This window comes from Xenopus laevis, chromosome 6L, assembly GCF_017654675.1.
Source record: "Xenopus laevis strain J_2021 chromosome 6L, Xenopus_laevis_v10.1, whole genome shotgun sequence".
Classification (NCBI taxonomy): Eukaryota; Metazoa; Chordata; class Amphibia; order Anura; family Pipidae; genus Xenopus; species Xenopus laevis.
In genome coordinates this window covers 150,549,887-150,562,888 of record NC_054381.1, presented here as the reverse complement: position 1 = coordinate 150,562,888, position 13,002 = coordinate 150,549,887, and the positions used below count along the sequence as shown (strand labels likewise).

The 13,002-nt window shown below is 40.8% G+C and overlaps 1 protein-coding gene across 4 annotated transcripts in view; it reads right to left on the bottom strand.

Annotated features, from left to right (window-relative positions):
* LOC108719403 (zinc fingers and homeoboxes protein 2-like) overlaps positions 1 to 13,002 on the bottom strand; it is a 57,231-nt gene that overhangs the window by 13,238 nt on the left and 30,991 nt on the right. For 3 of the 4 annotated variants that reach the window (XM_018268247.2, XM_041566626.1, XM_018268246.2), the window contains exon 2: positions 9,288 to 9,361. The exons of the other annotated variant lie outside the window; for it this stretch is intronic. The gene's annotated coding sequence lies outside the window, so the exon portion shown is untranslated. The remainder of the gene's footprint in view (positions 1 to 9,287; positions 9,362 to 13,002) is intronic. 4 annotated transcript variants of the gene reach the window in all.

Sequence of the window (13,002 nt, the reverse complement as noted above, 5' to 3'; positions counted from 1 at the left end):
TTTTTTCGTTGTATTCTAACCAATTTTTTTGTATAAAATTTTGATGTTACTGGTCCTTTAAGTCTACTAATAAAAATAATTGAAACATTAATTATATCCAATAGATTGTTTTGTCTCCAAGAAGTACTAATTATATCTTAGTTTGGATCAAGTACAAGCTACTGTTATTATTACTAGTGATACACGGAATCCAGGATTCGGCCTTTTTCGTCAGGATTCGGATTCGGCTGAATCCTTCTGCAAGGCCGAACCAAAACCGAATTCTAATTTGCATATGCAAATTAGGGACTGGGAGGGAAATTGCGTGACTTTTTGTCACAAAACAAGGAAGTAAAAAATGTTTTCCCTTTTCCACCCCAATTTGCCTATGCAAATTAGGGTTCGGATTCGGTTCGATATTCGGCCGAATCTTTCGCAAAGAATTCGGGGGTTCGGCCGAATCCAAAATAGTGGATTCGGTGCATCCCTAATTATTACAGAGAAAAAGGAAATCACTTAAAAATTTGATTTGTTTAAAATTAAGTCTATGGGAGTTGGCCATCCTGTAATGTGCGGTTTCTGGATAATGGGTTTCCGGATAACTGATCCCATAACTGTAGTCTTAATAGGAAAATGGGAAAAATTTAAATTGTAAGGTTTTTGAATTGTTCAGGTATCCACAAGGGGGGCTTTGTGCCAGAAACCTTAACTCAATCCAACATAAGCAACAAAAAGAAATCTGTAAAGGACCTAGTGCAATATTACATGAATAAATGGTTGAGCTTAAAGGAGTGGTTCACCTTTAAAGTTATCTTTTATTGTGTTCTAGAAATGCTAAATCCAAGCAACTTTTCAATTGGCCTTTTTTTCTTTCTTATAGTTCTATTTGCCTCCTATTTGCAGCTTTCAAATGGGGGTCACTGACCCCATCGGAAATAAAAATGCTCTATAAGGTTACAAATGTACTGTTACTTTTTATTACTCATATCTATATATTTGTATTCTGGCCTCTCCTGTTCACATTCCAGCCTCTTTCTTTTTAAATCAGTGCATGGTTGTTAGGGTCATTTGGGCCCTGGCAACCAGATTGCTGAATTTGCAAACTGCAGAGCTGTTGAATAAAAAGCGAATAATAAGTCAAAAACCACAAATAATAACAAATGAAAACAATTGCAAATTGTCTCAGAATATCAATCTCTACTAAACGTTAATTTATAGGTGAAGAACCCCCTTTTAATCTGGGTCTCTACATCAGAGGTCTTAAATCTGTTTTGGTTCAGACTCACCTTTGCAAGCACTTATTGGGGCATAACATCTCATAAAGAGCTCACAGACTTATGGATACATGGCCCATAATAGAAACTATGCTACAGTTCCAGGAAAAAGAAAATCCGTAAATAATATGGATGCACCGAATCCAGGATTCAGGCTTTTTTCAGCAGGATTCGGCCGAACCCTTCTGCCGGGCCGAACCGATTCCTTCTTTGCATAAGAAAATTAGGGTTGGGGAGGGAAATTACGTCACTTTTTGGTCACAAAACAAGGAAGTAGAAATTTTTTCCCCTTCCCACCCCTAATTTGAATATGCAAATAAGGATTTGAATTTGGTTCGGTATTCAGCCGAATCTTTCGCGAACGGTTTGTTGGTTCGGCCAAATCCAAAATAGTGGATTCGGTGCATCCCTAGTAAATAATCATACTTTCTCAACATTCACCCTAATTGGCCTTCATCCTGGGACCCCATTCCAATGCTCTTGTAATAAAAAAATGGATTACAAGATCAGCTCATAACTTATCAATCTGTAGTACTGTATCTGTTTAAAGGAGAACTAAAGCTTGACAAAAAAAAAGAGAGAGCAGGTTTGGGGCTTCTGTACAAGCCCAAGGCAACCACAGCCCTTTAGCAGTAAAGATCTGTGTAAAGATGCCCCAGTAGCTCCCCATCTTTTTTTCTGCTGATTCACTGCACATGCTCTGTGCTGCTGTCACTTACTGAGCTTAGGGATCCACTCACAATATACAGTACACATAGAATAGAAATGTCACAATATACAGAATGTTTAAATGTTCACAGTGCAAGGATAATTAGTGAATACTTTCAGTTTTACATTACATGGCAGCAAATAAACCACCTCATTCTGCATCAGAATTGAACAACATGTCCTGTAGCATCAGGTTTCCATATGATCATTTCCAATGCCACCCAAGCTTAGCTTCTCAGCAGCAGCCCAGAGCACACTGAGCATGTGCAGTGCCACTGACACACAATAGATGGCCTAACAAAATCCAAAATGGAAAGCTACAAGGGGCAATTTAAAAGGCATTATTGTTATAGGGCCACTAAAACTCTGTTGGTACAGTTAAATTCAGTATCCATAATACAGTATTGCTTTAACATTCATTTTTAGGCTTTAGTTCTCCTTTAAGGTATACCTTTTTAATGTTAAATCTTTGATTACTTTTTAGCACTTTAAAATAAACAGTAAATAATAAGCCTACTTTGAATGAATGGATTCATTACTTTAATCAAGTATTTTTATGTAAGAAAAAACTGGATTATCAAATCTGGAAAACTGTTTGGGGATGATACAAGGACAGTCGCAGTTCAGCAACGGTTTAATCGTGCAGATTTAGCATAATTGCGGCATTCCCTTAAGAGTTAAATGAATCCAAAACTTCCCATTAACCAGTGTTCCTCCCAAGGCAGCTTTCTGGGAGATGTGGCTCTCACTATAAGCGGAGAGAAGAGAACAAGGGAGCTGACGGCGTGTCCTAGCAGCACTAATGAGGCGTTGTGCGTCCATGCTGGCTCCTGAGCAGGGAATGATGTCATACTGCAGTTTTAGCTGCAGACCTGCTACAGGAACTAGAATCTTACTAACCAAGCAATAGTCACTAGATATATATATATATATATTTATATTATGATAAGCAATCTGTGCATTCATGTTTATATCTTGTAACACCCCCCTCAGTGCCCTGGCAGCATGGATTTTTTTTTTTTAACCGCCTCTGCACCTTCAAGTACCTTTACAGTATATGCTGTTTTCTAATTTCTCTAATATGACATTTAGGTACCGAGCACTTTTTTTGAGGGTGTTCTTTGTACCACAATTTTCCGCCACAGTTCTCAGTAGGGATGCACCGAATCCAGGATTCGGTCCAGGATTCGGCCAGGATTTGGTCTTTTTCAGTAGGATTCGGATTTGGCCGAATCCTTCTGCCTGGCCGAACCAAATCCAAATTAGGGGCGGGAGGGAAATTGCGTCTCTTTTTGTCAGAAAACAAGGAAGTAAAAAAAGTTTTCCACTTCCCACCCCTAATTTGCATATGCAAATTAGGGTTTAGATTCGCAAATTCGCAAAGGATTCAGGGGTTCAGCCAAATCCAAAAAAGTGGATTCGGTGCATCCCTAGTTCTCAGGTGTACTGAAAACAGGAACGATGAGACAGGGCACTTGCATAATATTTGCCTTTTTGCTCTTGAGCTCCTCCAGTGTTGCTCTTGCCTTGGGTTTTTGGGTTCTGAAAGATACAGCAGGTATAGTAAGGAGAGATGGGGCCTATAGTAACAGTGGGATAATAGTCTCTGGGAAGGGAGTGTGACTGTAGAATAGAAGGTATAGTAAGGAGAGATGGTACCTATAGTAACAGTGGATAATAGTCTCTGGGAAGGGAGTGTGACTGTGGGATAGCAGGTATAGTAGGGAGAGATGGTGCCTATAGTAACAGTGGATAATAGTCTCTGGGAAGGGAGTCTGACTGTGGGATAGCAGGTATAGTAGGGAGAGATGGTGTCTATAGTAACAGTGGATAATAGTCTCTGGGAAGGGAGTGTGACTGTGGGATAGCAGGTATAGGAGGGAGAGATGGAGTCTATAGTAACAGTGGATAATAGTCTCTGGGAAGGGAGTGTGACTGTGGGATAGCAGGTATAGTAGGGAGAGATGGTGTCTATAGTAACAGTGGGATAATAGTCTCTGGGAAGAGAGTGTGACTGTGGAATAGCAGGTATAGTAGGGAGAGATGGTGCCTATAGTAACAGTGGATAATAGTCTCTGGGAAGGGAGTGTGACTGTGGGACAGCAGGTATAGTAGGGAGAGATGGTGTCTATAGTAACAGTGGGATAATAGTCTCTGGGAAGAGAGTGTGACTGTGGAATAGCAGGTATAGTAGGGAGAGATGGTGCCTATAGTAACAGTGCGATAATAGTCTCTGGGAAGGGAGTGTGACTGTGGGATAGCAGGTATAGTAGGGAGAGATGGTGCCTATAGTAACAGTGGATAATAGTCTCTGGGAAGGGAGTGTGACTGTGGGATAGCAGGTATAGTAGGGAGAGATGGTGCCTATAGTAACAGTGGATAATAGTCTCTGGGAAGGGAGTGTGACTGTGGGATAGCAGGTATAGTAGGGAGAGATGGTGCCTATAGTAACAGTGGATAATAGTCTCTGGGAAGGGAGTGTGACTGTGGGATAGCAGGTATAGTAGGGAGAGATGGTGCCTATAGTAACAGTGCGATAATAGTCTCTGGGAAGGGAGTGTGACTGTGGGATAGCAGGTATAGTAGGGAGAGATGGTACCTATAGTAACAGTGGATAATAGTCTCTGGGAAGGGAGTGTGACTGTGGGATAGCAAGTATAGTAGGGAGAGATGGTGTCTATAGTAACAGTGGGATAATAGCCTCTGGGAAGGGAGTGTGACTGTGGGATAGCAGGTATAGTAGGGAGAGATAGTGCCTATAGTAACAGTGGATAATAGTCTCTGGGAAGGGAGTGTGACTGTGGGATAGCAGGTATAGTAGGGAGAGATGGTGCCTATAGTAACAGTGGATAATAGTCTCTGGGAAAAGAACAAGGCTACATTGTACAAAGTAGCAACAGAGGTGGGAGTTGTCCTTCATTGGAGATATTTCATTATCATTAAAAGTAAGACTTCCATGACCTGTCAGTTATGTAAAAATGAAGGGGTACTGGCAGCTGTCGACTGACCATCAGAAAGGCCACAAGTTGGATGGTCCAATGAATAAATAATTAGGCCACGTATAGTCTATTTCAGCAGCTGTTCCTGGAAACATATTCCACGTTTAGCCATTTCCCTTCTCCATGCCTCAGTTTGTGAGTCACAGCCGCATGTGTTTTACCAGAAGAGCCTGGATTAAACAAATGTTCCATTCTAGGGCAAGTGAAGGGCAGTTCCAGCATGAGCAGCGTGTGCTGAGAGATGTTAGTTGTTACAATGCTGGCAGCTTAGTCTCTTGGGACTTTTTACAGATGACCCAGAATTAATGGGAAAGCAGTCTCAATAAACAGCCTGGACTTTATTATAGGGACGATAAAATACAGGTTCTAGCTACAAGGAGATTGCACATATCTGAGTGCATGTGAGCCTGATACTTACTGATCAGTACTCAATAAGGTAAAGCATATCTGCTTCTTTGTCTATTTTCCAGTAACCCAGTTTACGCTCCTATATAGGGATTTCTTCAAGGGGCACCTTGCTGAAGTGCTGCAGTATTATATGGATACGGTTACATAGCTAGTTGGCAAAATATCCACCTACCCATGTATTACAAGGCATAAGGCCAACCTTAATATAAATAAGCATATTAGAAGTCTCTGAGAGGTCTGTGACCATATAAAGGCACAAGGCTGCAGGCTGAGTTATACCGATTATACCTGACCTTCTTCTAAAATTGGGCACAAGTATAGTACTAACAGTAATCACCCTGGCCATCACTAGTCTTAGCCAATACTAGTTCAGAGTACTTCAGCTTTAAAGATGGAGGCTACAGAGAAATTAAATTAATCACATCTGACGCACAGCAAAGAGACAGACTGACTGGAGCGGTCATGTATATGAAAGAAGGCAAATCTGTAAATCAACAGCCATTGTATTTATCTCCCCCAGACCCAATACTCTGTTGTCTAAATCAGCCATATGCACTCATCCCAGCTTTCCACCTGGCACAACAGCAACTCCCCGGCTGGTTACAGCTTCTGACCTTTTCACTACTGGCCACAGCTTTGTTGGTTTTAACAGTTCCAGGTCTGCCTTGGAGCAATGATACACAGACACATGCAACTGCACTATCCACAAAGCACCTCTTTTGCAATTCAAAGGAGAAAAGGCTCAGGTTACACAGCAGATAAGCTCTGTAGAACATAATGGTGTTATCCACTATTTATCCTGTGCCATATAGCCTTTTTTCAATTTCCACCATTGCTACACAGCAGCTTGTTTATATAAACTATAGTAGTACTTATCTGTTGTCTACTGTGAATCCTGTGCTTCAATGGCTGCCCCCATGGCTACACAGCAGCTTGTTTATATAAACTATAGTAGTACTTATCTGTTATCTACTGTGTATCCTGTGCTTGAATGGCTGCCCCCATGGCTACACAGCAGCTTGTTTATATAAACTATAGTAGTACTTATCTGTTATCTACTGTGTATCAAATGCTTGAATGGCTGCCCCCATGGCTACACAGCAGCTTGTTTATATGAATTATAGTAGTAGTTATCTGTTATCTACTGTGTATCCTGTGCTTAAATGGCTGCCCCCATGGCTACACAGCAGCTTGTTTATATAAACTATAGTAGTACTTATCTGTTATCTACTGTGTATCCTGTGCTTGAATGGCTGCCCCCATGGCTACACAGCAGCTTGTTTATATAAACTATAGTAGTACTTATCTGTTATCTACTGTGTATCCTGTGCTTGAATGGCTGCCCCCATGGCTACACAGCAGCTTGTTTATATGAATTATAGTAGTACTTATCTGTTATCTACTGTGTATCCTGTGCTTAAATGGCTGCCCCCATGGCTACACAGCAGCTTGTTTATATAAACTATAGTAGTACTTATCTGTTATCTACTGTGTATCCTGAATGGCTGCCCCCATGGCTACACAGCAGCTTGTTTATATGAATTATAGTAGTGTTTCTGAAAGCAAACACATAATTTTTACCAGTGCAGGGCAACACTACATTATATTTTCATTACTTCATTACTTTTTGGTGTTCCTTTAAATTGATATGGATAATGGAGTATATTTTATATTCGGATCGAAAGTAACAAAATAAGTCAATTAAACACAATAACACGAGTGCAGGATAGCAAACTGCCCAGCAGTAATCATAAAGGCAATATTCTACTAAGACAGCCATATGTAACAAACCGGAATGTCATCTCAAAACTAGGCCGTGGCCTGTGAGTTCAAGGGTGACTTATAGGTCCTGACAGAACACCCTGAAGGCCTACAGGACTAGCAAAGACTAGCAAAGATGGCCTTAAGCTGGCAACAGAGATAACCTTTTTAAAGGGCATTTCATACAAACCAGCTCTGGTTTTCTGCTGACTCGGCCCTCTTGCACATTATTTCTGCATCAGAGAACTTCATTCAAGGCACAGCAACTGCTCGAGGGGGTGGGGGGAGGAACGTCCAGTTACAACATCTCTAGTGCACGAACGTTACTCACAATTTTATTGGTCAGTAAGAAGTTTAACGGGTCAAAGAAGTCAAAACTGTCATTATTACGACCGAGTTGTCTGCCCCGGAAACAAAAAGCGGTTAGGTTGAGTGAGCACTCCAATAAACTATAAACTATAGGAAAAAGAAGAACGGCAAATAATGATTATATTCATCCCAGTTGCTACAGTCTTGGATTGAAATTTTTAACCCCCCCCCCAGCATTTAGATAAATTATGATATATTACTCACGCAGGAAACCTGGAAAACCCCTAAATACCCTCTCTCAAAGCAGCTGACTCAACAGCAAGATGGAACAGCATGGAAAAGTAGCGATGGGCTCAGCTGGTTAGTACGAATACGGAAAGAAACCAGTAAAAGAAATAAAACAGCAGTATGGGGGCGGGAAATAAAATATATAAGCTATTTACAGTCTGTGTTTATCTTCAATAATAATATATAACTTGTACAGAAAGCTTGGTCTGTCCATGTGAGGAAACAGCCATATTGCTCACCCTCGAGCAATTTCCAACAGACCTCAATAGAACAATGTCACTATCAAGAGGGCTAATGGAAACATTCATAGGCATGTCATTTCCTGCCACCTAATGACCTCACCAATGGCACTTCCTTTATTTCACTTCCTCATCAGCCGACGAGCTCTACACTAGCCGACATGGTGCCTCAGTAAATGAAATTTTAAAACCTGGCAGCACCTCATCTCCATCTCTAATCCCTAGCACCGGACCTCCTAATTTAAGGGGTGGTTCACCTTTAAGTGAATTTTGAGTATGTAATTGAATGGCCAATTCTAAGCAGCTTTACAATTGGTCTTTATGATTTGTTTTTTATAGTTTTTAAATTGCCTTCTTCTGACTCTTTCCAGCTTTTAATTGGGGGTCACTAACCCCATCTAAAAAAACAAATGCTCTGTAAGGCTACACATGTATTATTATTGATTCTTTTTATTACTCATCGTTCTATTCAGGCCCTTTCTACCAACCAGATTGCTGAAACTACAAACTGAAGAGCTGCTGAATAAAAAGCTAAATAACTCAAAAACCACAAATAATAAAAAATGAAAACCAGTTGTAAATTTTCTCTACAAGTCTACATAATACTAAGGGGCACATTTACTTAGGGTTGAATATCGAGGGTTAATTAACCCTCGATATTCGACCGTCGAAGTAAAATCCTTCGACTTCGAATATCGAAGTCGAAGGATTTACCGCATTTAGTACGATCGAAGGAAAATTCTCTGATGTTCTTCTGGTTAGGAAAACAATTAAAAAAACCTTTCTCAAATCATCATCAGAGCAGCCTCTTTCTTTCTTCTGACAACTTTCTTGACTACTTGGTGGTCAGACTGGTGGGAAAATGACCAGCAGGTGGCGCTGTTGTAACACAATTCATTCATATTAACAGTACATGTATCCCTTAATATCTTGGAATAAAAAAAAAAAAATCAATGTAAAAAATGAATAGCACCCTCGTCAATTTTACATTGACTTATTTTAAAGGTTTACTTAAACAAAAAGAATTTGTTTAAAACAAATGCTCTCCCTGCTATCAAAATATACAATTGCAAACATTGAAAACCTTATTTTTTTTCTTTTTAAAAATAGTATTTTTAAAGAAAAAGCGTTTCCCATACGTTTTACTAAAACTTTTTCATGAGAATTTTGCATAAAAAAAAATGTCCTAGCTTCCAGTGACTGTTTTATAGAAAAAAAATATATAGTGGGTTCGTTGGAAAAAATGTTCCAAATTTGACTGTGAATAACAGCATTTTTACTCCTGTGTGAAAAATGTTATTATATATAAACACATGGCACACCTTGGTTAAGACGGAACCCTCTTCTCAATCATGTCAAGCCACATCCCGAAGTGCTTGCATCTACTGCCCCGAGCCTAGAAAGGAAGGCAAAAAAAACGTATGAAACAACAGGCAGCAAAATTCCTGAATTCCTTGTCCTCCACTTGCCGAGACAATATGGAAGGTACCCTAGTAGCCTCACATTTCCCTCCTCTCTCCCTGTGTCAGACCCAATCAGCAGCTGCTCATTAAATGTAAAACGTAAATAGTACAACTGTAGCAAAAAGATGTCCTGCTGTCCTTAGCCACCAGTAATTGAGCCTAAAATGAATGTATAGATACATGTTCTGCCTAATTTTTCTTACTGGCCAAAAACAAAGTTAGCAGTGCACACATTGTTATGATAATTTGGCCACTGGTTATGGAACACCGTTGCACTGCGTAATATATATATATATTTCCAAAAGAAACAGAATGTAAAGAAAGAAAACAACTAAAGGAAAGCCGGTGTCGCTAAGTATAAAGGGCAAGTAAATGAATAAAGCATTTTATTGGTGAGCAGTATACGATCTGAACAGTCTGTATGAATCCACAGCATTTCTATACAAAGAGCCCAGTTCCATGCTCACTGCCTAAATGTCCCTCAATGCTTTGGCGCCACCATTTTCCCCTCCCCCCTTTTGATGTCATATGTAAGCACAGCATGGGCACCACAACTGCTGGGTACACTCCCCCTCCCCCCTGCATGAGCACAGTTGCCAGTGCCAACCCCTGTATGGATAATTGGGGGAGGCATCCTTCATATCCCTAGGCTCTGGTACATCAGAATTTGCAGTCACAAAGAACTCAAACCATGCATAATGTAGAGGTTTAGTTACCCTTCAAAGTTCCCAGTGCATGCATAAGTCAGTGGGGCCTCTTGCTGCCAGTTGCGTTCATTCTATAGCTCCATTATAAGGATATGATTTGCCACAGGTCGTGAAACTACCTGCTATCTAAAGAATGCTGGGAGCTGTCCTTTACCAACATTTTAAGGGGTGCGAATAGGCTGCCCTTCTCTCCTTCTCTTAAATGCATACAAATATAAATGCAACACTTACATTGCAACTAAAGAATCAACCCGGCAGCAATAATAGCGCTTACCTGTGCTGCAAACCCTGCATCGCATTATTTCCACACTACACGGAGTTGTTACACAAGCCAATTCATCTCTCCTGCGCTGAGATACACCCCAATGGTATACGCCGGCCTGCTGATGCACAGCTGGTTGATCTTTTCCGGTCAGCGCAGAGTAAGGAAACCACAAATCCTTGTTAACTCTACGTTTGCCTCTGCCCTCCTTACTTGCTTCGAAGTCTGTCCTTGGCGATTTGCTTTATGGCTCGGACTCTTGAAACAATGTAGCAGAAATCTCATTTCACCTCCGGGTCAGTTAATTAGGAGGCTTCTGCAACACGGTTTCAGGAGTCGGCCACAGCAATGCAAAAAATATAAGCAGCCCGGGAAATGCTGCTTTTAGGGATTATGCAATGAAATGTAAGGTTCCTGCAATGCTTGTGAATGAATAAGGGTTGGTAGATACAGGTATCCGTGTATTCATTGACACGCTGTGCAATTAACAATCTTTGTTTTTCTGCCTTCAACATTTAGGTCTTCTCCTGTCAGTCATCATATTATCAATAGGTCCCTGTAATCTGCTATAATGGGGAGTCATGGCGCAGGCTGAACATTGTACAGGTATGGGATCCGCTACCCGAAAACCCATTATCCAGAAAGCTCAAATTACGGGAAGACCATCTACCATAGACTCCTTTCTTCAGTGTCGGACTGGGATGCCAGGGGCCCACCAGAAAGCTTTAGACCTTGGGCCCACCAGAAAACCTAAAACCGTGAGCCCACCAGAAAACAGTCGACTTTGCCAAACTATTATTCCTCCTCTACTCACTCAACCTCTTTATTCTCCTAGTCTTTTATATATACTTACAATATTCTCCCAATATTAAGCATTTTCCCCATAAAGAAATAGGCAATGACCATGAAATAGGTAAAATGTTTAGAAGCAAGAGGCCCACTAACACCTAGGCCCACTAACACCTGGGCCCAGCGGGAGTTTTCCTGGTATCCAGATGGGCCAGCCCGACACTGCCTTTCTTTTATCTCTGTAATAATAAAACAGTAGCTTGTACTTGATCCCAACTAAGATATAATTAATCCTTATTGAATTCAAAACAATCCTTTTGGACTTAATCTGGAAAACCCCAGGTCCCAAGCATTCTGGATAACAGGTCCCATACCTGTACTCACACTTACAGGGCAAAGCTTTGCACAAAGTGTCCTCCTCCGCCTGGCACAGGTACAGGTGTGGGATCTTTTATCTAGAATGATCAGGACCTGGGGTTTTCTGGATAAGGGATCTTGTCATAATTTGGAGTAAAGTATTTGCCCAATGCTTTTACATTACCTATCGGGCTCCCTGTGATCACCTATGAGGGGGCTGCCATATTTGTGCAGCAGGAGTCCGTTAGCATTAGAAACATTAAACAAATTTTCAAAACACATCAGTTAATAGTGCTACTCCAGCAGAATTCTGCACTGAAATCCATTTCTTAAAAGAGCAAACAGATTTTTTTATATTCAATTTTGAAATCTGACATGGGGCTAGACATTTTGTCAATTTCCTAGCTGCCCCTGGTCATGTGACTTGTGCCTGCACTTTAGGAGAGAAATGCTTTCTGGCAGGCTGCTGTTTTTCCTTCTCAATGTAACTGAATGTGTCTCAGTGGGACATGGGTTTTTACTATTGAGTGTTGTTCTTAGATCTACCAGGCGGCTGTTATCTTGTGTTAAGCTCCCCATAGACGCGACGATTCTTCTTGCCGAACGACCGATTTTAGGGAAGCCCGACCAATTATCGTGTGGTTAGTGGTATCCGAACGATCGTACATCTTACGATTTTTCGGCCGACATCTGTCGGGAAATTGATCGGCCAGGTCAAAAAATCTTTGTCGGTCCCAGTGCAATCTCTCTATGTTTGCAGGGCCAAGCAGGCAGCTCCCCTTTGTTTTCCTGGTAAATTGGTCTTTTTAGTTGATGGTAAATTCGTACGATCGTACGATCGTTCTGAGAAGATCGTGGTCTCACGATCAGGATCTGATCTTTTAAAAATCTCAACATCTATGGCCAGCTTTAGGGCGCTGTTACCTCTGGTTACCTTCCCATTGTTCTTTTGTTTGGCTGCCGGGGGGTGGGAAGGGAGGGGGTGATATCACTCTAACTTGCAGTACAGCAGTAAAGAGTGACTGAAGTTTATCAGAGCACAAGTCACATGACTGGGGGCAGCTGGGAAACTGACAATATGTCTAGCCCCATGTCAGATTTCAAATATAAAAAAATATTAAAAAAAATCTGTTTGCTCTTTTGAGAAATGGATTTCAGTGCAGAATTCTGCTGGAGCAGCACTATTAACTGATTCATTTTGATTTTTTTTTTCCCATGACAGTATCCCTTTAACTGAGAAGGGACAGTCAGGTTGTCAAAACAGTCAGGTTTAGGAACTTCAACTAACAGTTACTTACAAAAACAAACCTTTCAGCAAAGAACAATCAACATGACCTAAAGGTAACTTTTAATGCACATTCATATCTTAAAAAGTAGTTTGTGTTTTATTATTACAGAAAAAAAAGAATCCTTTTTAAAAATCTCGATTACTTCGATAAAATGGAGTCTCTGGGACACG